The sequence below is a fragment of the Sminthopsis crassicaudata genome, chromosome 1 (genome assembly GCF_048593235.1).
Source record: "Sminthopsis crassicaudata isolate SCR6 chromosome 1, ASM4859323v1, whole genome shotgun sequence".
Lineage (NCBI taxonomy): Eukaryota > Metazoa > Chordata > Mammalia > Dasyuromorphia > Dasyuridae > Sminthopsis > Sminthopsis crassicaudata.
In genome coordinates, this window is record NC_133617.1 from 380,530,180 (window position 1) to 380,555,829 (window position 25,650).

The window sequence follows — 25,650 nt, forward strand, 5'->3', positions numbered from 1 at the left end:
ACTCAAGTATATCGACTAACTGCCACATCTTATTCACCATATTGGGTACAATTATTCATGCTTTTAAAAAATTCTAAATCTAGTCAGCGTTCAAAAAATATTCATTAAAAGTGTTTTAACACAATGTTTTATTATTTTAATTTTAATGTTTTTAAATTGTTTTAATGTTTTATTTATTGATTTAATCAACAATTATTTGTGTTAATCCTATGAAAAAATCTGTGAAGTTCATTTCTTCATCTATAAAGTGCACATATTGGATGAGATTACTTAATCCCTAAAGTTATTTTACAGACAAAATAGTAAGTAATATTTGAAAAGCCTCATGTTTCCTTTCCCCTTCTCCCAGATTATTTTTGTGCAGGTGAATTCCGTGATCATAGAGAGGAGGAAAGTTGCAAAGAGTCTTTCCTAAAGAGATTGAAGGTGGAAAGGAAGAGGAATGAGAGAGATGTTTTTACCCAGTTTATCTAGGGTACTGAGGAGGGATTAATTTTGCATAATGTAGCCTGATAGACCAAGCTTCTCTCTTACCTTTCAACTTCATTCTTCCAGTGCCCTGGTTTTTACCCTCCTTTCTTCCCACATCCTAAGCTAAGGAATGCCCTGGATGCCCTTGGATGACCTTGGATAGGTTCACACAATGATGCAATGGCAGAACTTCTGTTAGACTTCATTGTACCTTGGCTTCAATCCTATTGTTCATGCAATTGGGGCCAAAGTACTGCTCCTGTCTTATAGTGTTTATGGGTAGCCTTGGCAAAGTAGTTTAAAATTCAAAACGCAAATGTTCTATGAGGAGAAATTTTTTTTCTTTGGATTGTTTGGAACCTGAGTCTATTCTGCCCTGTGAGAAAGCCACAAGCCCTACCATTCCCACCTAGATCTGAACCAGTCAGACACTCTTCCCTGTTTTTTCCTTAAATGGCTAGGGAATTGTTTTGATCAGCAGAAAATAAATCACAGGTGGCTGTACCAGTATTCAGAGTCTCTTCCTTACTACTTGCTACAAGTTTCTGAGTTCTTCTTATCTCTTACCACAATTCTTTGTCTTTTAGCAGTTCATTCAGCAGAGGAGAAAAAGAGGAGGTGGAAGAGGCAATGAGGTCCTCAGCATTTTTCTGTAGCATCTCCACTTTGCTGGGGCTGGCATTCAGTCATAGAACCATCCTGTTCTTTGGGAGGTGAGCTTTTGTTGGATACTTCCCCAATGTCTGTTGTTATGTTAGAGACTGACTTTTGTTCCAGACTAGTGGGCTGGAGAGACAAGACTGTACTAAGTGATACAACATGAACAGAATGCTTGTAACATTTTCCAATGTTTTTTCTCCACTTCTTCTTTTCAGAGCTTCCAGAAAGTCTCCCTCCCTCTGTTCTTCTCCCTATATTCTCTTTCACATGCTTTTAGCCATCTATGAAACCTCAGTAGCTCTGCCTTGCATTTGGAATGTAACAGTTTGGGAAAAAAAGGAAAAAGACTTATTGCCAGCACTGAATAATAATTCCTTACGCAGCATTCCCATCTGCCTTCTCCTCCTACAGCCTCATCATTTCCTTCTCTCTTTCCTCTCTATACTGTCATGCTGTCAATATTTGACCTATATCATGTATTTCATTGCTCTCCTTTCTTTTGGGTTTGGATACACGGCTGCAGCTCATGCTGACGTCAATGGGAGTTGTGTAAGGGAATGAAGGAAGAGGTGAGGGCCACAATTTTTCAGATGGAAATTCACATCCTTCTTTTTACATGCAAAAGGAAAGTCAGAAATTCACCAGCTAAATAATATGGAGGATGTGGGTGCATCATTTATAGTAATTACTGAGCCACAGTTCCAGCTCCTTAATTAAGGCTGCAGCTAGTGTTCCATTTGGAGCCCTAATTTCTTTCCTTTCTCATGTCAAAAAAAATACCACCACCAAAAACCAACCCTCCAACAGCTCCTTTTGACCTGAAAATTATTATTCTTTAGTCTTAGGCCAAAAGAGAATTTATTTTGGAAACTATGAATCAAATTGAATCACTTATGAAGGATAAAGTTGTGAAAATGTAATATTTCTGACTTTAGTTAAAAACTACCTCAGACTTTGAGATCCTTGATGCAAAAATTACTCAATTTTTTTTATGAGCTTGAACTTTTCATGCCCTAGAGTTCTTGATGCAAGATGGGCACAAACTGCCTTTTAAAGAACGCTATTTAAATATTAAAGGCATATTTCATCAGCTATCTGGTTATATGACATAAAATCCATAATACAAATAGAATCAATTGCCAAATGCCTATGCTAGGGATGGGGAATAGCATCAAATGCAACATCAATAGATAATACAAACCTAATAAAGCATCATAGGTAGACAAGGAGTAGATGAGGTAGCAGGAGATAATAGGTTTTTAGTGTTCTCCTCCATAAAATAAAGGCATTGAACTAAAGCAGTAGTTCTTAACTCTTTTGGTGTACATAGCAGACCCTTTTGGCAGGTTGGAGTTTATAAACCTCTCTTCAGAAGAATATTTTTAAATGCATAAAATAAAATACTTAGGATTAAAGTGGAAACTATTGCGGGGAAATGATATCATTTATTCCTCCTAATTCGTTTATGGGCCCCTTGAAATCTGTCTATGGTTCATTGTTGTTAAGTCATTTCAATTGTGTCCAACTCTTTGTGATTCCATTTGGTGTTATCTTTGGCAAAGATACTGGAATAGCTTGCCATTTCTTTCTTCTTTCTCCAGCTTATTTTGCAGATGAGTAAACTGAAACAAATAAGGTTAAATGACTTGTCTAGGATCCTACAGCTAATAAATATCTGAAGTCAAATTTGAACTCATCCTAGTGATCTATCCCTTGCATTTCCTAGCAGCCCCTGCTCACACCTAACTTTCAATTCACACCTTCTCTAGAAGGTCTTTCCTCATTTCCCTCCTCCTATCAATTCCTGAAGATGTCTTTCCCCAAATTTCCTCATCACTTTTGCTTATAATTTGAATATATGTATAGTATACACATATTATATATGCTTATATACATGTAAACACATGTATTTATACATATACATAAACATTCACACACATATATATGTTCCTTTGATAGATTATAAAGCCATTGAGGGCAGGATTGTTTCTAATTTAATCTTAAAGCTATTATAGTGCTAGATAGAGACATATTTAACAAATGCTTACTTTTTAATTAATGCATTGAAAATTTAACTAAAATAGTATTGAAAAGTTTATTAGTTCTTCATTATTTTTAATATTGGCTCAATACCAGTGGAATAGCAAATTTGGCAGGTCTTGCCAAGCTGGAAAATTTTTCTAGTATAGGTTGAGAGACAATCTGTATGCTCACTGCTCAAGCAGTAGTCTTGTTACATACAGCAAAACTCTTCAAAAGAAAATTGACCACTGGGCAATAGATTTTTGCTTTCTATACCATTACCCAAAGCCATCTGTTAGGATATGGAGGGCCTACACATAGATTCATGTAGATATGGAGCTTTTGACAATACAAATGAGTTTTTATGTTAATTATTATTAACTAATTAGTAATTCATAAGAAGATGCATTATCCTTCCTGGGATGGTAAAATCTTATTACTGAGTAAAAAGCTTTTGCACTTTGGGAGTGGGGCTAGCCTTTGACATCTAGAACTTTTGACCTTAATCATGATATTTAAACTGAGCCTTAGTTTCCTCATCTTCAAAATAATAATAATAATAATAATATCATTATAATATGACAATATATAATACACAACACAGTAATATAATAAATAATAATAAGAATAAGAAAGATAATGACAATAACGGAAGGGTGTATATTGTGCTTTTTTATATATTATCTCACTTAAATTTTCACAATAAAAAGTGAGTTGGGTGTTAATATTATTTACATTTTACAATATAGAAAACTGAGTGAAATAGAATTTAAGTGATTTGCCTAAAGTCACACATATTGTAAGTGTCAAAGGCAGTATATAAACTCAGTTTTTCATATCTCTAGGCCATCTTGGAGTTAAATGTTCAGTCTTGCTTACTCAGAAAGGAATTGAACTAAATAATCTCCAAAATCATCTTACAACTCTGGATTTAGGATCTGATGGCTCCTTTACAATTATAGCATTAGAATTGTTTTTAAAATTGTTATCTCTGGTCTTTCAGTTAGGCAAAGGTCAGATCTAGTATTTCTCTAACTACTTCCACAGTGTGTTGCATGTAAATAACCTTTTATAAATATTTGGTGAATACTGGAATCAGGAAATAATAGGTTTGATTCTTGCCTTAGATTACATGCTAGATTGAGATGGTCACTTAATCTGTCTCAGATTCAATTTCATAATCAGTAAAATACTTATAATATTTACAACAAAAGATTGCTCTGAGAATCAAATGAAATATCAAGGGAGATAATGCAGATGAAAAGCTTTGTAAACTTAAAGGGCTACAAATGTCAGTGCTGCTACCATTATTCGTATTCCAGCATTCTTATGTAAAAATTCCCTCTGGACTTTTACATTTTCAAATGGAATATAACATTGTTGAGACTTATGCTTTCAAAGTCTAATGCAACTAAATGTAGTTAAATTAAAGCACATGAAAAACGTGATTTTAATTTTTTTTTTTTTTTGAGGAGAATGAGTCTTCTACCTTAATTTGAAATTAGCCCCATTTTTCTTCTTTTTTTCAAACATATCATCAGGTACTCTATTGGTACATTTGTTGTTTTCAGTTTGAAGATTTTGAGCCTCTACTCTGTTACTCTTCGCCAGCTTGCAAAACCATTCATTCTTGCCTGTTTTACAGTCTATTTTTCCATTTCTAGCAGGAAAAAAAAGATTCATTTTTATTCTGATATTTTTCCTGGATCAAAAAGCCTGCTCCTCATTTGCTTTCCTGACAGTGAACCAGCATCATCACTGATGTCAGCATTATTTAGGGAAACTGTTTTCTAGTTACATTGTTTTATTTCCCCCCCCCTAATGACTTCCACTTAAAGGGAACAGAATAGTTTGTAGAGAGTTTCCCATAACTGGCTTAGAAAGGAAATATCTGAAGATGTTCCATATTCCATGTGGAGGAGGGAAAGAAAAAGAAGCTTATTTCTAAGTGTATGCCCCCTGTCACATTGTCCTTGTGGTATAAATAGAATGAAAACAAGAAGAAAAGACATGTTGTAATGAGGTTGAATTCAGACTGTCTAGAATAATGCATGAAGAACTGACCTCTGATTCAAGAAGATCTGTTTTCAAATCCTGTCTATGATAGACATTGAACTTTTCAGTAGCCCAAGCATCTCTTTAAAACTAGAAGTTCTAGAGCAGGTGCTGATCTGCATCAATCGAGAAAATTTCCTTATTAGAAGCTTCCTATACTGAAGAGATCACAATTCTGGACCCCAAACAATGTAACAATAAGAAAATACAAAACACAATTCCTTTTCAGTTAATCAATCAATAAGCATTCAGTAAAATGCCTATATGTATCAAGCTCATCACTAATGCCTCTCTATGGTATGGAAATAAGATTTTGCCAATATAGCACTATTTTGGGCTGCAGCATGACATATATCTGTTGGCTGATAACCAGTCTAAATTTTCCATTAGGTTTTGTCTTCTAGTAATGATTTTATTTTATTGGCCACAATAAACCTGTTGAAAGTTGATCTACTAAGACATAGAGGGGGTTGCAATCTGTATTTGTGAAGAGTATATTTTCACTGAAAGATATGATGAAATTATGGTTGCCTTGAAAATATTTCGGTATATGTAATTGATGTAGTTGAATAGCTCTACCAGATGAATTGGTCGGCTGGTAGTTTCCCACATGTTCATCTAATGCTTTAAAATTTTTCTCCACACCCAGAAAAAATTATCACTTCTTTTCTTTGGATTTTAACCTCTTATTCTTAGACCTGCTCATTAGTTATTTGCTTTTGGATCTATAATAGTATACGACAGTAATTATCAACAACACTCAGAAAATTATTCATCAAGTGCTCATCATCATCAAATAATATTCATGGTGCACCTGGGTATATAGAACTCTTCCATGGCTGGCAACAAAAGTGCCCCCAAGTCTTAGAAACCATGCCGATTTCTGTAAAGGAAGTAGGAGAGACAATTTTCCTTTCATGGGACATTATACTTCTGCAAAGATTCTACCACATTCTTTATACAACTTCAGACCAATTCATAAAAGAAGAAAATAAAGACTGTTCCTTAAAAGAATGATATTCTAGTTCTTTTTCTATAACTAAAACATTTTATTTATAAATATGATAGCACTTTTTTTTGCATCTCTCAATTCAATCAAGAGACATATCAAATGCCACTTATGTGCAATTCATTGGGGATAAAAAGATTTTTTAAATGACCTTGTCTTTTTTCCTAAGAAGCTTATGCTTCTCTGGTTGAAAATGGGGTTTGGAAAATGACATGTAAACATATAAATATAATAAATAATACAATGTAGATTATAATAGGATATAATACAATATAGAATCATAGATTAAGGATGGAAAAGAAATTAACATTTTCTGTGACCTTTGGGATCTGGTTCATACTTTTCTGTTTTTACAAATAAGGAGCTGAGGTCTAGAGAAGAGAAATAACTTATGATACAAGTCCTAAGAGGCAAAACTAGAATTTGAACCTAGTTCCTGACTCTTAATCTAGCATGCTTTTCCCTATCTCATGCGACAGGATGTGAGGGGGCCAAAGTGTGTCATGTATTATTATGGGATGTAGTTATTTGTTTAAATATCTTCCCTATCTCTGGAATATACAGTTATAAAGATGGAATATATGTCTTACTTAAACTTTGTATCTTCCCTCAGAGTCCAGCATAATGCCTTGATGACATTGGGCAACTAATAATTGTTGAATTTAAAGGAATTTAAATTATTTGAATTAGATTTGTTTTTTTTGGTGATACAGTCATTTTTCATCTATGTCTGACTCTTTGTGATGTTCTTGTTGGGGTTTTCTTGGCCAAAAAAAGCTAGACTTGTTTGCCATTTCCTTCTTGAATTCATTTTACAGATGAAAGAACTGAAGCAAACAAGGTCTTGCCTAGAGTCACACAGTAAGTATCTGAGGCCACATTCAAGCTCAGATCTTCCTGACTTCAAGCCTACCACTCTATCCACTGTGTCATTTAGCTGTCCACTAGATGTTCAAATTTATATAGATAAATTTTCTGAATGATTGACTAAATATTTCAATATTCCTTCTAATGGGGGGTATCTATAGAATAGATATTTATTTTGCAGTACTTCAAACATATATGGCTCATCAGCGGAGGTCTTCCTTTAATCACAGAGATTAAAACCCCTTTTGGACATTGATGGTCAATCTTTAAGAATTTGTTTTACCATATATTCAATCTAATTTACATTCAGGGGCTAGTTTGGAGGTAAAAGAAACAAGCTAGGTGAGAAGAAAGAGAGAGCTAAACAACAGGGCAATCAGGGAACAATTAACATTGAGCTTAAAGGAAAATAAGATTTCTAAGGGTTGGAGAAGCAATTTATTCCAGGCATGAGGGAAGACTCATGTGAAAACATAGATACGACAGATGAAATATCAAGTTCCAAAAAAACTGGCCAGTGACGCAATTTAGCTGGAACATAATGTATGTTCACATTTTAATTAATTTAAAATAGAACTGGAAAGGTAGGTAGGAGACAAATTATAGAAAGTCTTAAATGATAACTTGTACTTTATTCTAGAGGTAATAGAGAACTAATAAAAACTAATTTAAAAAATAACTTGAACTATTTCAAATTAAAGTGGGAAAAAATTGTGGTCATCCTGATGCCTAAATCTTCTTAGATCAGTACTTTTAATGATAAGCACATTGTTGTTAAACACATACTCTTCAAATTCTCCCAAAGCCTTGCAATTTGGTAGGACATTTTAGACACAATCTAAGATAATTTCAGTGCCATGATAATGGAGGATCACTTATAATGAAGGATAGTATAGGAAGAGGCATAAAAATATGAAAAATATAATCAAATATTATTTTGGTGACTAAATTAGCCTTTTAGCTACTTTCCTTGCCTCAAGCCTCCCACAGTCTAATCTATCATCCATATAGCCACGAAAATGATTTTCCTAAAGCTTGAATTTGACCATGTCAAATTACCTACTCAATAAACATCAGTGGCTAATTTTCTGTTAGCTGTGGGATCAAATATAAACTCCTTTGTTTGGTATTTAAAGTTCTTTATAACCTGGCTTCTTCCTAACTATCCAATATGTGCACATTATTCTCTCTCATGATCTCTTCATTCTAGCCATGTTGATCTACTTACTGTGCCCTCACATGAGGCACCCCATCTCCTGTCTTTATTTTACTTATTATCTGCCTGTTGAGAATAAATTCTCACCTCAGCCCTCTGAAATCCTTGGCTTTCTTCAAGGTTCAACTCAAACAGCATTCAGGATGGTAGTGGTGGGGAGTATCTCTCCTGCTTTCCCCTCATCTTCTGATTTCTCTGCCAAAGTTACCTTATATTTGATTTGTAGAAGTCTTATTTATATCTATATAGGGATACATTGTCTTTTAGGATGTTAGCTCTTTTATTATCTTTGCATTGCTAAAAGTTAGAATTCTTGTGACACAGTAAGGACTTAAAGTTTGTTGATTTGCTGTCTTAGATATTGTATCGAGGCCTAAATGCTAGTCTTATATTCTAAAACAGTAATTAGTTAATCAACTGATCAGACACAATATTCAATATTTGTCTATGGGGGGGTTTAGTGAAAAACTAGACTCTGTGGAGGATATTGAAAAAGTAGAAAATATGATCCCTTACTAAATGGGAAAACTGCATTGTTGTTATGGTCATTGTTTTTGTGACTGGAATCAATGATCTCTTTGGCATCAGGAGGCCCAAGTAGGAAAACTGCCTCTATCTACACAGCAGGCACTTATTCTTCCACTTAAACTCTTAAAGAACTGCTCGAGTCACTGAGAGGTCAAGTGGCTTTACTAGAATCACACCTCCTATATGTTACAGAGACAAGACTTCAAATGAGATCTTCCTGAATAAAAAGTCCAGCTCTTTATCTGCTATGTACCTCAGGCTCACATTATGTATTGCATGAAAGACTTATAATTATTCAGGTCAATGTACAAAGCAAGCACCAGATTGGGAGGCATAGAATGCAATGATAATAGAATTCAGAAATACAAAATATCTTAGGTTGCATTGTGTATGACCAGCATATTACTGAATTTCATTTATCAACTTAATAGCTTGGAATCATGTTGTGATGGGGTAGTTTTTCAGTTATATCTAACTCTTTGTGACCTCCTTTAAGGTATTCTTGGCAAAGATACTGGAGTAGTTTCCACTTAGGTACAGCCTAATCGTCTTTGATTTGCAAAGTGGTAGGTACAACATGAATGGCTCTCTTCGGGTAAACTTCTCACTGATTTTGTTTCCTTCCAATCTTTTTGTTTTACTAACGGAGTTTGATGTTTTTGCCTTTCCCCCATCATGCTATCCACATAAGTCCTGAAGAGGTACCAAATGGGGAGACACGCTGACATGCCTAGACCACTATCAAAAGAAATTGGCATCTGGGTCTTGCAGCTGCCAGACCTTCCTGATGAGTGGCCCCAGCAATCAACTCCAATGATGTAGCCAGCAAGAAGAGGAGCAGGAGGAGGAGGAAGAGGGCATGTGGTATTCAATCCACACTGCAATCAAAAGGACGATGTAATGCCAGCTGAGTATATCAAGAGCATTATTATGCCAAGAATAGAGAATAACATTTAAATGAGGAGGGTAGGACGACCATAATAAATAGTTTGGGTTGCCTTTGACCCTTTCCTGAGAAGATGGGTGTATTGAAATATGATCCTGAAATGCCCTGAGTAGGAGTCCCCAGTAGACATTTTTGTCACTGCTGCAATGTTTTAGGCAACAAAGCATTTTGGAGCATGTTCAGTCTCACTATCCTTTCCCCTCACTTATTTTTAAAGTATCAATAGGCCCAGAGAAGTTTAATTTGCCATTCTGTGACTGAGTGGAAATGAGCAGTTCTGGTAGTAGAAAGTATGATGATAAAAGTTGTTAACATAAGGATGACCATTTAGTACAGATGTCATGGGAACTCTGCAAGAGGACTGATGCTCAGAATCATTGAAATAATAAAGCTTAATATGATGCAGTACACCAGATCACTACCTTATTTTGCTGTTAATCATTTGCTGGAAATTTTTCCCCCCAAGAAAGATTTTTATACAAAAGGGGAAATGAGTTAAACTCAGCAGTATAAAAGATAGCATTTATTTTTGTCCCTCTTGACAACCTAACCTCCATAATTGTCTATGTTTTTTATAGTTTTGATGAAGGTATTTCTAATTATTGTTCCTAGAACTTACTTTTTTTAAGTCTTCCATTTATTTCCACCTTTTTTAGAAAGAAATTTGATTATTGTAGGCATAATATTAAATTTAGCTATTTAGAATTTTTAAAAATCCTTATTTCTTTGGAATTTCATAGATGGAGGTCAAAATATATCTGAGTTCTATGTCTTTTATTAAGCCTTTGTTAATTATACCAAGACCATAGTGTTCTTTCCTTTTATAACCTCTTTGACCAATTTTTAAAAATTATTATTATTGAGTTAACAATTGTCATGAATTATTTTGACACTCATGTTCTTGTCATGTGTATATAGCTTGTCCCACTAATTAGATGGTAAGCTCTTTAAGTACAAGAATTTTATTCTTTAGTATGAAATATATACATACATATGTATATATATATATATATATATATATATACATATATATAGTGAAGAAAATGTTTGGCAAATGTTTCTGTATAACAATGAATTATGATTATGGAGATAATAATAATAAGAACAACAACTAACATTTACATAGCAAGAACAATTTCTTGTTTTTATTGTTGTTTCAGTCACGTCTACCTCTTTGTGACTCTGTTTTGTTTTGTTTTGTTTTTTTGCAAAGATACTGGAGTAATTTTTCATTTTACAGATGAGGAACAAAGGAAAAGAGGGTTCATGACTTACCCAGGGTTACATAGCTAAGTTTCTGAAGCCAGATTTGAATTCACAAAGATGATTCTTCCTCACAATCAGCACTCCTATAATATGTTAAGCACTGTGCAATTATCACATTGGGTTCACACAAAAACCTGGGAAGGTTTATGCTATTATTATCCACATCTTATAGTTGAGGAAAATGGAGCAAACAGAGGTAAATGGTTTGCCCAGGATCACACAGCTAATAATTGTCTGAGTTTGGATTTTAATTCACATCCTAACTTCAGGTCCAGTATTCTAATCCTTGTGCCATTGAGCCGATATTTTCTTTCTTTTCTTTTTTCAGCTGAAGTTTTCAATACCCCTCTTCCACGATCCCCACTTCCACTGTCTAACAAGAAGCCTTTCCTATGGTAGGAAATTAATAAATATTCATGGATTGATTGACAATAAAAATTTAAATGAATCCTTTAAATGTAAGATAATACATAGTGTCCCAAAAGTCTTTGTGCAACTTTAAGCTTTAATATTCTGAAATAATAATAACAACAATAACTTTAATAGCTTAAAATTTAACTAAGACTTCTGGGACATCCTGCATAAATCATATTTCATATTTTATATACTTTTTAAAAAATAAATTTTGCCTGTGACTCCACAGAGGTTTAGTTTAATATGATTACCAAAGCTGCCTTCTTTACATACTTCAAACCTCTACTTCCTGGATTTACAACATTTGCTCCCAATTTTCCAGTGAATAGCGACTACAGTCCTAACCATAGGCTTCCCTGCATCTAACTAAAATATTTTTTCCCATCTCTTGTGCCCTTTTTGTTCCATTCAAGGTCCATCTTGTTTATCATGTCCTATTATTTCTCCATTACTAGTTATTGAGCAACTCTGGAATAACATATCTATGCATTATGTAATCTATAATTTATTTTTATTCTTATAGCATTTTGGGGTGGAGATGATGGGTGAGGCAATTAGGGTTAAGTGATTTGCCTTGGGTCACAAAACTATTAAGTGCAAAGTGTCTGAGGGCAGATTTGAACTCAGATCCTTCTGACTCTAGGATCAATGCTCTATCTGTCCTGCTGCTCCTATTCTTATAGAACTCAGAGTGAGATTTCTAAAAAGAGAAAGAGATCCTTTAGAGTACTAGATAGAGTGATGGACTTCACATCAGGAAGAACTATTTTTTAGTCTTACTTCTGATACCAGCTTTGCCACCCTATTCAGATTAGTTAGTATCTTTTGGTTTTAATTTACTCATGCATGAAATCAGATATATTCATTGGCATTGAAGGTCCCTTCAAGCTTTACCCTTATGATCCTATGATTTCTGGACCATTTTAAAGATTAGAAAACCGAAGCATAAAAACAAAGAGTGATTAACCTAGAGCTACACGGACAGTGACAAAGTTGAGATTAGAATACAGATCTCTTCTAAATCTGGAGTTTCTCTCTCTCTCTCTCTCTCTCTCTCTCTCTCTCTCTCTCTCTCTCTCTCTCTCTCTCTTTCTCTCTTTCTCTTTCTCTCTCTCTTTCCCTTTTTCTGTATGTGTGTGTGTACATGCATGCGTGATGCAGTCTGTGAAGCATACTGAATTTTGCATTCTCAGACTTATATTTGTTGCTCATACTCATGGAGAAAGGGATAATTTTCTCCATTCTAGTCCATAGACCTCCTGAAATCTATCCAAAGATTGGACCTTGAATTAAGAACCCCTGCTCTAATCTATACTCACAAACCATCATGCAAATAAAGATACCTGCATAGAATTTATTTCTTCCCAGCTAAAAACTCCCTCTATCCTTAAATTAAAAAAAAAAAAAACTAAACTAAACTAAAAATTATTCTCCTTTGTGAAGTTGTTCTAAATTAGATTTAGCTTGATTGCATCATGACATCATATTTTTCTCTTCTATGAAGATTTTGTATCTGTTCATGCACAATCATTCACTTTCTAATTAATATATTTATGCACGCACATATGTATACATGTGGAGAGACAGAGAGGATAAAGATTTATGCTTGTGCTATCATCTTTTTTTTTTTTTTTGTATCTCAATTTAGATGTTTAGATTCTCTAGGGTAAAAACTGCATCTTCTTTAAGCTGACAACACTGAAAACTACCATATTCACAAATACTAAGGGGATTTTTTTGTCATGATGATATATTTTTAAATGAATTAAAGTTTTTTTTTAGTCTATCATTGTTAAGATATTTCTAAACTCCTTGAAAACATAGACTATATGTTATCTCCTTCTAATTCTATGATTTAATGACCATGTCTAATTAGTGCTAGATAATCCATATAAAATGTGAGAAGTTCAGCCAAAATCATTTGGTTGATTCATCTATATTGTCACAAAAATTTAAGTACATATAGATGATTAGCAAGCAGTATATGGAATGCCATATAAAGAGACATTGCAGTTAAGGACAATATGAGAACAAGAAGTTACATAATGAACTATGCTACTTCCAACAACTCTTAGAAGTAGGCAATGCAAATATTATTCCCATTTTACAGATGAGGAAACAGAATTTTTAAATAATATACCCGTGATCCTATAGCTTGCAGGTGTCAGAGTAAGGATTCAAACCAAAGAAATTATTCCAGATCTTGTGTTCATCCTCTATGTTGTCGTACTTTTTGTTAAGTTATTCATCTGAAAAAGGACAAGTAGGTGATATAATAAATGCCTGCAAGCTGATGACAGTTTATAATAAGAAGAATAAATATTGGATTGGAAGACCAATGACCAGCTGTGATCTATCTCCAGTGAGGATAAATAGTAGGAAATGGGATAATGTTTTGGTAGAAGGATTTAAGTAAGGTATAAGGAAGAACTTCCTGACAATAAAGGCCACTAACCAAAAACAGGTGGCTGAGGAAGTTTGTAAAATATCCTCCTCTGGAGAATATGATAGACAACATCTGTCCAAAATATAGCCTCATTTGAAAGAAGAGGGCTGGATTAGAGCCAGAGGGCTAGGTCTTTCAACAATATAATTTTACTTTTATAATTCTTTTCCCTCTCCCTAGTGACACTGTATCCAAGAAAAGATTTGTACTCAGAAGGGTCTTCCCTGACACAGATTAAGTTGCATATACTATCTTACGTGAAAATGTATTTTATAAATTTAGCACTTCTATAAATGGTTTTTCTAAACCCTTCACTGTGGTTGTTACCACGACGGGGAACATGGAGATAATTTTTCATTCTTTCATGGTATGCCGAATGTGTCAGCAGCAGAAGCACCTAAAAATAATCATACCTTGTATTCATATAACACCTTTCTCAGAGGTTCTCAAAATGCTTTGCAGACATCATGTAATTAATCCTCCCCAAACATCTAGAGGACAAGTTAATATCATATTAAGTTATTTTTATTGCCTATAAAGATTACACTTTTTTTTTTTTACTTAAGAGATTATGAACATAGTCTTTTTATGTATGTAGTATGCTGGCTAGCTACACTGTAAGTGATCAGAAATACTCATTAATTGATTACAAGGGATGTTATGCAGGAGAGAGCATTTAGCAAGCTGTGTGGAAAGGGTGCAGATACAGATAATATAATGATCCATTTGGCTTCAAGCCAAGGAGTTTTCATTTGATTAAAGAGTTCCTGCAAAGTTCTGAAAGAGTACCTTGATTAGAAATATCCTTAAGGAAACTGGATATAGGTTAGATTTGGGGGAACAGAGGTTGTAAGATGAGATCAGAACTGGCCTTGGGCAAAACTGTGTAATCAAGTAAGGGTGTTAGGAGCACCTTTTCCATCTTCTGTAATATGACCTTTATCTTCAAGTGTCCCAAGTCGCTCTTTCAACCTTTCTGCCTATCAAAACTTTTTTTTTTGGTAGTTTAAACTTTTATAAGATTTTCATAATAACTTTATTATTATAATAATGATTATCTTATTAATATAATCATTGTTATATTCCCAGGTATTTAAACTTACTCTTCTAGAAGTCAAACTAATAAAATCATTTGACCTCTCATCAGCATTGTCCATTTTTGAGGTGTTTAATATACCAGCAAGCAAATGGAGGTAGTATTTTGGTGGAAGGAGGCTCTGAAATCCAGGGAGAGCACTTTTCATAATTGGATTCATTTCAACAAACTTTTCTTGAATGCCTACTAGGTGTAAAGTAGTCTGCTAGGCATTGGCTCCCAAACTATCAAATATGTGTTTCTGTCCCAACAGGTGATGAGTGAGAATAGAGACTGGTAATGGAGAGGAAAGAGCCAATCTAAGAAGAACTGCCAGGGCAAGATGATAGATTGGATATAAAGGACAAAGGTGAGAAAGAAGCTGGCAGTAACTCCTAGGTTACTAGCTAAGAGAGTTAGGCAATACTAGTGCCATTGACAATAATGTGGAAGCTTGGAATAAGATTATGTTGACATAGGCTGGGGTTTGTGCACAGCCCAGTGGGCTGCCTGCAGGTTGGTAGCTGAACATTAAAATCATGGCATCTTCTCTCTTTGAGTTGCCAACAGAGGGGGTTGGCCAGAGTGATTATTGCCAGCCCAGAGGTTCTGATGCCCCACTTTAGATTTTTGGAATTGGCATTGGTGGTTTGGTGCTTTTCCACTAAGTCAATTTTCCATATTCATCGACCCAAAATTTAGTACTTGTATTGAGTCCAAAAATTCCTGACAGAGTCTGGAAAACCTTCTCTTTGCCCTTCAGATGGGCTGAAGACTTAGTACAAGTTCCATTTTAGGGCTCGAACCTGTACATTTCAGTTTCCTGAGTGGGTTGAAACTCTTAGACATATAGAAATTATCATTCTTATTACTAATCCTATGTGCAGCCCCTAAATTACCATGTTGAATTCTGAAAAGAGGGTATTTGCAGGCAAAGGCCCAAGGCCTTCAGCACCACAGCTGAATTCTGACATGAAGATAATTTCTATAAAGTTAGAATCACAGTTGAGCTTGTAGCCCAGTGCAGCTGACAGAATTTGTTTTTTCCCAACATGTAAAATGCAGGAAATTAAAGATGGATTCACTAGGCCCTTAACCTTTTCTTTACTGATTTTAATCAAAGTGTCTGTTGCTATCAGGAAACACAACCTTAGGTTTATTTTTTTTTTTTTAAGAAGGATCAGTTTCTCAAAGATCTTCAGAAAATTTCAATATTAGTTTATACATAGGGAAATTTTATTTTGATCTATAAACTAACACCAGGGAGAAAAAAACAAAAAACAGCTCCTGTGGAAAGCGCTCCTTTTCCACCAATTGATAAGAAAAGACCCTAAATGTAAGTGAAAAAAGACCACTGACCCTGAATGAAAAAGGCTGGTCATGAAATAAAAATGAAGGTAAAGAAGGATTGTGTTTTGCACCAACAAGAGGAGTATCCTTATCACTGGGATAATGGATTTCTTGATGCACCTATGGTTTACACATTAACATAAGTTGAGTAAATGCATCTTTCTTTAAAAAACTTTGGCTTTTGTAAAGGAAGGAATTTTTGTCTGAATAATTAAAAAGTAGTGATCACACAACTATAAATATGGTCAGAACTATAGATAAAATTATGGAGTTGATCTTTTGTGCCTGTTTCTCCTCCTTAAAGTTTTTCATGCATGTCTCCCATTCCATGGTCTCCTTGAAGTATAAATACCTAATGTCTCCTAATTTTACATGGTACTGAAAATGGGGTATGTGTCTCTTTTTTTTTTTTTTTTTTTTTTTCTGATTCCTACCTCAAACGCTCTGAGCTAGGGATATATTGATTATGCACTTATGGTGTTTTAGGCTGACAATGGATTACCCATTGCTATCATCTTGACAGAGCAAACCAAACTCAAGAAAATTGTATTTGTTCAATGCTACTTCATTGGCCTGAGAAATAATGTATGTGAAATTTCTTGGCATTGGCAGAATCAGTAAACAGGTATTATTGCTAATGTTCTCCATAATATATCAAAATAGCTTCTCTTGGAGTTTTTTTTTTTTTTTTTTTTTTTTAATTTCTGTCAATAGCTTTGCCATTTATCCAGTTGTTTCAGTGCCCTTTTTTAAGGGCTTTTAAGCTAAGGTCTTTAGCAGGTTTCAGCTTGATTCAAATAATGTCCAATCAATTATTAAGGCTAGGTAAGCCTAGGAGATAATGGTCTCTTTTACCTAGGCAAAAAAAAAAAAAAAAAAAAAAAAAAAAAAATCAGTCTGGGAGGGAAGGACTTTCAGGCTTTATGACCAAAATATTTACATTCATTCTGATCCAATCAGGACCCAATCAGGGAACAAGTGGCTTGGGCTTATTGTAGCTCAATCAGTGAGAACCAGAGTGATTCACTGCATGGTTCTTAAGAAAGAAATCTAGGCTAATAAACCCTAAGATACATTAGAAGGTTTCAGCAATCAAAATTTACATTCTTTTGGACAGAGTATCTGCAAGTAAAACTATGATACACTATTTGAACAGCAGGAAGGGAAGGGAAAGAAAAAAGAAAAGGAAAGGAAAGGAAAGGAAAAGTTTCAGATGGGTCAATTGCCTTTGGGTCCCCAGTGGGCAACTCCTACTATTCTTACAGAAGTTGCTATTTGTCCTTTGTTCTCAAAGAAGACCATGACATTGGGAAATGATGCTATGATGTGCAAATGCATTAGATTTGAATGAGGGAAGGCTGTGAAAGGTCACTTGCCTCAGTTTCTCCTCCAGAGTCATCTGGGTCCAGTAGCAAAATATAGATCAGGTGGTCTTGAATGCAGTCTATCATCTTGATATTTTTAAGCTAAGGTCTTCAACTTGTCAGGTCTCAGGCCAAGCCCATTTGTTCACTGTTTGGTTTAGAGTGAATGTAAATAGCAATTGCTTATGTTCTGGCCAGTTACCCAGAGAGTCTTCCCCTCTCATATTGATAAAATTTTTTGGACTGGTAAAAGGGGCCATTCTCTGCCTCATTTGTTACCTAGCCTTAATCATTGGTTCAGTTATCCAGGCTTAAATTTATGAATTATCTATAACTACCAGTGCCACTCGATCTGATTTGTCACCAAATTCTAGCCACCTTTCATCCATAACCTCTTTCATTGGTTTCTAATCCTACTACTAGCATTTTATTTGAGAGCCTTATTAATTCATGTCTATAAAGTAGCAATTAACCTATTTCCCTGTCTCTATTTCCTATTCATTCATCCTAATACTTCAAATAATCTTTCACTATTTCATTCATTTGAATAATATTATTCCCACAATGAAAACCTTTCAACAATTCTCCACTGCATAGTAAGTAAAAAACCAAAGTTCTTAATCTGGGCTACTAGCCACAAGAGTCCCTGAAGGCTCTATCCTGAGTAGTCTTCTCTTTTAACTATCTACTGTCTCACTTGATGATCTCATCAACTCCCATAGGTTGAATTTTCATTTCCATATGGTTGATTCTAAAATCACCATTTTGGTTCCTAATCTTTCCCCTGATATCCAGTCTTGCATCATCAACTGCTTTTTGGAATCTTAAATTGGATGTCCTGAAGGCATCTCAAACTCAGCATGTCCAAAATAGAACCTTTTATCTCTCATCTCCTTTCATCCAACTCTTCTTCTCTTCCTAATTTCCTGATTATGTCCAATGGCATCACTATACTCCCTTCTATTCACCTAAATTTACAACCTTGTGACTTTTCACTTACACCTAAGCCACATATCTAATATGTCAAATCTTGTTACTTCTGCCTGTCTCATATATCATTCCTTCTCTCTGACATAGCTGTAACATGAGAACAGGCCCTCACCTGTAAAACTGCAGTAGCTTTCATACTAGTCTTCTTGCCTAAAGTCTTTTCTCATCTCCAATTCATTTTTGACTTACTGATAAAGGAATCTTCCTGAAATGCAAGTCTCCCCATGTCACTCTTTTACTCCAAAAACTCCAATACATCAATCTTACTTCTGTGATCAAACATAACATTCTGTCTTTAGAATTTAAATCTCTTTATAACCTAACTCCTATCTTTCCAGTTTTCTTATATTTTGCTCTATTCAGCACACCCTATGATGAAAATATCCTGCCCGACTTGGTGACCTGAATGTGATAACCCGTCTCCCATCTCCTTTTGTAGTTTCCCATTCCTGGAAATTTCTCTTTCCTGACTTTAAATTTCCTTTATTGTTAAATTGTTTCATTCATTTCTGCTTCTTCATGATCCCATTTGTGGTTTTCTTGGCAAAGATACTATACTGGTTTGCCATTTCTTGTCTAGTTCATTTTTATCGATGAGAAAACAGGAAAACAGGACTCAATGTCTTGACCAGGGTCACAAAGGAGGCAAATGTCTGAGGCTGGATTTGAATTCATGAAAATGAGTATTCCTGATTCCAGGCCCAAAACTATCCACTGTGCCACCTTGCTGTCCTTAGTTTCCTTCAACATAGTTCTCATTCCCTTCCTGCAGGTGAACTTTCCTACCCCAAATGCCACACTGCAAGTGTCTTCCCTCTAAGGTTAGCTTCCATTTATACTTATATATGTCTTATACAATTTAAAAACAATTTAAAAAATATTGTCTCCCCTTTTGGAATGTGAATATCTGGAAGAAAGTCACCATGGTTTGTTGTTGTTGCTGTTTTTATTTTCTTTCTTTGTTACCCCATTACTTAGTATAAGCACTCAATAAGATCCTTTGTAATTTTCCTTTAGTCCTCCATTTGAGTTTCTTTTACTCTTCCTATAGTGAGATTCATCCAAACTAGTCTATGATTCCCCAGACATAATTTTTGTTTTTCTATATTTGCTCATATTGTGCTCTTAACGCCTTCTATCTGAGGTTCTGACTCATATTTACCACCATAGTTCAGTTGCCTTCTTCTTCTGGAAAATTCCTATCTCCTAGGGTCTTCCTGTCTTAAAATATATACTTATTTTTATCATTCTAGACCTTTTCTTCTAACTTAGGGATGGGTTTGGATCTGTTATGTTCCATTGCTCTCTTAGCTGTCTTCAGTCTATGGACTTTAACCATATCTCTATGTGGATACTTTGTAACAGCAAACTTTTCACATTCATTTTATGTGTTGTTTCCCCCCCATTAGAATGTAAACTTTATTTTTGCTTGTATTTGTAGCCCAGTGCTTAGCACAAAACCTGATACATAGAACTTAAAAAATCTTATTTATTAATTTTTATGTATTTATCCTATTTATTTATTTTATTTTATTTATTAAATACAAAAGTAATCATATGCCAGTTAATTTAAACTGGCTAACTTATAAAATCCTTATCTGATGTATCATTATGAAATGATGCTGGACTTTTAAAGATTATACCAGAAAACTAAGCCCATAAACATTTATTACACAGTTACTATATGCTAGACACTTATGCTAAGTACTGGGATACAAAGAAAGATGAAAACATGGTCCCCCTTCAAAGAACTTACATTCCAATGAGAGGGACAAATATTCAAACAATCATGTATAAATGAGACAGGAAGTCCTCTCAGAGGCAGAAGAGCAAAAAAGTGTGGTCAACCTATGAAAATGGAAAAGTTTGAGTATGAAACTAGTGAAAAGGCCTATATATGACACTTGAATATCATCTAGAATATCATTCAAGGAAGCTCATCACCAGGATGTCATTGATTTGATAAATGTTTTGATCATAGCAATTCTTTAAGACCATCTACTAAATGAAAGTAATTTGTGTTAGAAATAGAATCTCTATATCAAAAAATCTGATGGATTCTTAAAGCATTAGAGATAGATATTTACTTGCCCTAATCATTCTACTGGGATATAAGGGATTTTAGAAGTAAAGAATTATTTTAAATTTTGTCTGGATATCTTCAATGCCCAATAGTTCTTTGAACATAATAAGCATTTAATAAATGCTTTTTGAGTATGACTGAATAATGTAACATATATCTGTGTATGATTCCCTGAATATTCATTGTATAGTAAATCCCCAATAACAAACATCTTTTGAGTAAAAGAATACAATGTATAGATGACTGCATAATTTGCATAATTATGGAGAGAAATCTTCTTCCATGCTTCTATATTCTTTTATTGTTATTCAGTTATGTCAGACTGTGACTCCATATAGGGTTTTCTTGGCAAAGACATTGGAGTAGTTTGCCATTTCCTTCTACATCTTACTTTACAAATGGAAAAACTGAGGCAAACTTTATTTTTATAAGAGGAAAAATCAACTATCTATTCCCAGGAGTCACAAGATGATAGAGATAGTTAATGGATCAGTATGTACACACTTTGTAAAGATCAGGAAAATGCTAAGTATAGGCTTAGGGAATTGGACAGCTGGTTTTGAGAAAATCTTGGACTTTCCATCTCAATGTCCCATTTCATTTCTAGACACATATGCCTAAGTACCAGGTGTACCATACAGGTGGATATCTTGGGATAGAATTTCAATATTTTTGGAAAAATTTATACTCTGTGGGTTGCAAACTTTCTTTTGGAATCTCTTGAGAAATTTATCCAGATGGTACATTGTTGTGTCCTGCAGAACAAAAAAGGGGAGAATAGGATTGTAATTTTAGTTCAGCAGAGATTTTCACAAATAAGCTGTTACTTAGGCATTCAGCAAACATTTGCTACCTCAAAAATAGACACTGATACAAAGGATAATTGGGTACACTGAAAACAAGGTATTTCCAGTGTATCCATAAATTTAGCCATAAATTTATAGAAATTTGTAGTTAGAAATAAACTTAAACAAAGGTATGACTTGCAACATTTTTATCTGGGGCAAAAACTGTTGAACTGGCATTGGAAAATCAGGGACTATGGGAAATTGTAGTCTAAAGAATAGCTTGATTTTAGCTGAAGTCATAACAATAGAGGATGCACTGATCCAAACTTAGCCCTTCTGAGTTCAAGAAAAAAGGCCTTTTGAGATGGGAATCATGGTGACAGGACACTTGGAGGTTTGCCTGGCATGGGACCATAAGGAAAAATCCAGAGATGATGGTTGCCACATAAAGGAACTTTATCTTTCTCTTTTCCAATTTGGTTTGCTGAAGCAAAACCTCATTTGACCCTTCATAGTAGTGATTTCCATCTATTCCAACATTGGTTTTTTTCTTTCTTCTAAATCAGTGTTATTTCAACTGTTATTATTTTGATAAAATGGTTCTGGGTAAGGAAAAATGTGTATAAAAACATTAGTACAAAAATAAATGCAAAGGAAATAAAATATCTTGCTATCACAGAACCACAATGTGATATATATGCTAACACTAAATTCAAATATTTCTTGATACATTTATTCATTAATTTATATTTCCTTTAAACAAATACTCCTTGACTACTTACAATTAATTGCAAGGTACTTATCCAGGACATTTATATTGTGCTAGACATTCTTAATTTTCTAAGGAAAATTCTTCTATCATCTCAGATTTAGAAAAGACATGTAGAGGATGGAAGGCAGCTAGATGGTGCAATTGATAAAGCACCAATCCTGGAATCAGGAAGACCTGAATTTCAATCTGGCCTCAGATACTTACTAGCTGTGATGCTGGGAAAGCTATATAATCCTGATTGCCTCAATTTCCTCATCTGTAAAAAGAGTCGGAGTAAGAAATGACAAAACTACTCTAGTATTTCTTCCAATAAAACCCAAAATGTGTTCATGAGGAGTCAGACATGACTGAAATGACTGATTAACAATAGAGGATGGAGATAAGATCCAGTAATTGAATATGTAAGAATGTATAGAATGTATGTAAGAATGTACATAGAATGTAATATTTTCCAACCCAAGGAACTCATAACTTTATGTGGTCCCATGAAGAAAAGCATGGTCCTGCAATAAATGTGTCAGACAACAACAACAACAAGAATTTAACTGAGACTGACAGTGAATGCAGAAAACCATAAACATTTTGGATTTTGCTTTTGTTGTTATTGTGGGGAAGAAAAGAATCAAATAAGAAATAGTATCACTGCTTGGACTGAAAAGAATGATAACACTGGATGAGACTGAGAGAGATGAATTACTCACCTCTTGATTTATTTCTATTTTATTTGAAAGAAAAATGATATTTGGATTGATATTTGGGGAAGATTAAAAAAAACATTATTAGTTTGTGAAAACCCAAGATAAAAGAAATGATCAAATACTGCCTTCAGTGAATTCAAACCACAAAATAGGAATGAATTACATTTTAGGGTAATAAAAAGACTGACAGATATAATTACTAATCTGCTCTCAATTATTTCTGAAAGAATTTGGAGAATGGGAGTTCAGCCATACTTTAAAAGAGAAAATATCCACACTTTTTAAAAATGAAGGTCAGTGAAATCTTTACACTGTAGAACTTTGAGTTTGACTTCTGTTCATGGGAGAATTCTAGAATTCTTGAGTGGATGGCTTTTGAACATTTGAAAAAGAAACAATAATCCCAAAATCCATCATAGCTTCATCAAGAACAGAATGCACCAGAGTAAGCTTAATTTCTTTTTTCTTTTTTTATATGGTGACTAGACAAGATATTAAGAAAAGGCAATAGATTACATATACTTCAGTTCTTAAAAAGCATTTATCAAAGATTCTCCAACTATTCCCAATAACAGTATAGAGAAATTTGTACTAGATGGTAATACCAATTTGGAACTGAATGAATGAATGGGAGCATAGAATAATAATTCATAGACCAAATTTCAGCTTGGAAATAAATAATCTTGGAGGGCACTACTACAGTGGAATATTTGGGGCATCTGCTCTTATTCTTGTAGTATTTAACATTTTTATTGTTAACTTAAATGAATGCAAGTTTGTATGTTTATCACATTTTCAAATGACACAAAGTTTACAAGGATAGATGAGAAATGTATATATGAATATACACATATGTACACATATGATACATATAACATCTATATACACACACATATATAATATGATGAAACTAATATAGATGAAGGCAAAATTCTACATGGTTTAAAAGTTAACTTCATGGCATCAAAAGGCATAACTTAACAACACTTTTGGAAAAGATTTGGGATTTTTAATGGACTACAAATTTCATTTATGATAAAATAAATATTTATGAAGAACCTACTATGAATCAGGTACAATGCTAGGTACTAGCAATGCAAATAGAAAGAAAAGATCATCTCTGTCTTTAAGTAGCTTATAGTCAAATATGGGAAGATAATACACAAAAGAAAGCTGAAAAGAGATGGGGACTCAGAAGGTAACTGGCAAGTTGAAGATGATGGTGGAGATGAAACAAAGCAGAGCAGCTGGTGGCAAATAAAGAGATGGCTGGTATTTTGAACCTTCTTTAAAGAGAGAAAATGAGAGGTGATTTTTGTTCAACTCTCCCGCTCTCATGTCAAATGGAAAGAATTGAGGGTCAATAATGAGGTATGAGTAGCAAAGCTGAAGCAATCTTCATGATGAGTTTTCTGGAGATGATTTTGCCTGGTGAGTTTATCTAGATGAATCTACAGTGTGACATGAAAATCAACCCCCCTCCCCCCCAAAAAACAAAAAATCCAAACCTAGTCCTATATTAGACTACATTAAATAAAACATAGCTCCAACATAAAAAAAATATACTCTTCCCTACCCAGAGCACATATGAATTATTCTGCTCATTTTAGGAATACTATCTTCTAAGGAAGATAAACAAGTTGGAATATGTCCAAAAGAGGATAGCAAGGTGGTGAAACATATGAGAATTGTTTTGAAGAAACCCTTTTAATCTGGACAAGAGAAGATAGGAGACATGATAGCTATTTTGAAGTCTTCAAACAATTGTCACATGGAAGAGAAATTAGGCTTTTTTTTTTTTACTCCAGAGAACAGCAGCAGGAATATTAAATAGAAGTTTGAGAGGCTTATTTATGTTTGATGTACAGAGAATACGTACCATACACACATACATACATACAAAGTCCTAACTAGACGTTTTGTTAAAGACATGTATCAAAATAACTATATATTGCTATGTAAATATATATACAAATATAATAAAATAATATGCCTACCTATAAGTATACATAATGTGTATATTTATATAGATATAACAACATATGCATGTAACCATAACTATGTGTATGTGTATATATATGCATACACACATACATATAAACACAAACTTATATATGTGCATTTTAAATGTATGTGTACATATATACATATATATGCCTGTGGGTGTATATAACAAACTTAAAAAAACTAGACAATATTTCAGGGGCTTAGAAATTTCCTTTAACCTCTCCAAAAAAACCCTCCTCTACGCATTCTTATTTGACATTTCTCCCATAATTCTTTTGTTTCTTTAAGTTTTAGATGCTTTTTAAAACCACAGTTTTCATATTTAAGATCAGAGAATGACTGACCCTCAGAGTTAGAAGAAATCCCACGAGTCATCAATTCTGATTCATAGTTTAATTGGAACTTCTTTCCCACATCCCTCTGGAAGACCTTTGAATGGAAGTGTTGGAGAAACAAATTTAGGCCAAATGCAAGAAAAGGAAAAAAATAAATAAAGGTAGGGAAAGAAGATCATTTAAAAAAAGAGTTAGAACTATTCCAAATTTGAATAGGCTATTTAGGAGATGGTGGACTCTCAGTCACAAAAAGGTTGTAATTGGAGGTTGGATGACCATGTATTGGTT

The 25,650-nt window shown here is 34.1% G+C and overlaps 1 long non-coding RNA gene across 2 annotated transcripts in view; it reads left to right on the forward strand.

Moving 5' to 3' along the window:
* LOC141549671 (uncharacterized) overlaps positions 1-16,997 on the forward strand; it is a 149,152-nt gene extending 132,155 nt beyond the window's left edge. Inside the window, exons 4-6 of one of the 2 annotated variants that reach the window (XR_012484412.1) lie at positions 9,520-9,725; positions 11,369-11,435; positions 15,250-16,997. This is a non-coding gene — a long non-coding RNA (uncharacterized LOC141549671). Of the gene's footprint in view, positions 1-9,519; positions 10,568-11,368; positions 11,436-15,249 lie in introns of those variants that run through there. The other variant, XR_012484411.1, reaches the window with a different exon arrangement.
* The last annotated feature ends 8,653 nt before the right edge of the window (positions 16,998-25,650 follow it).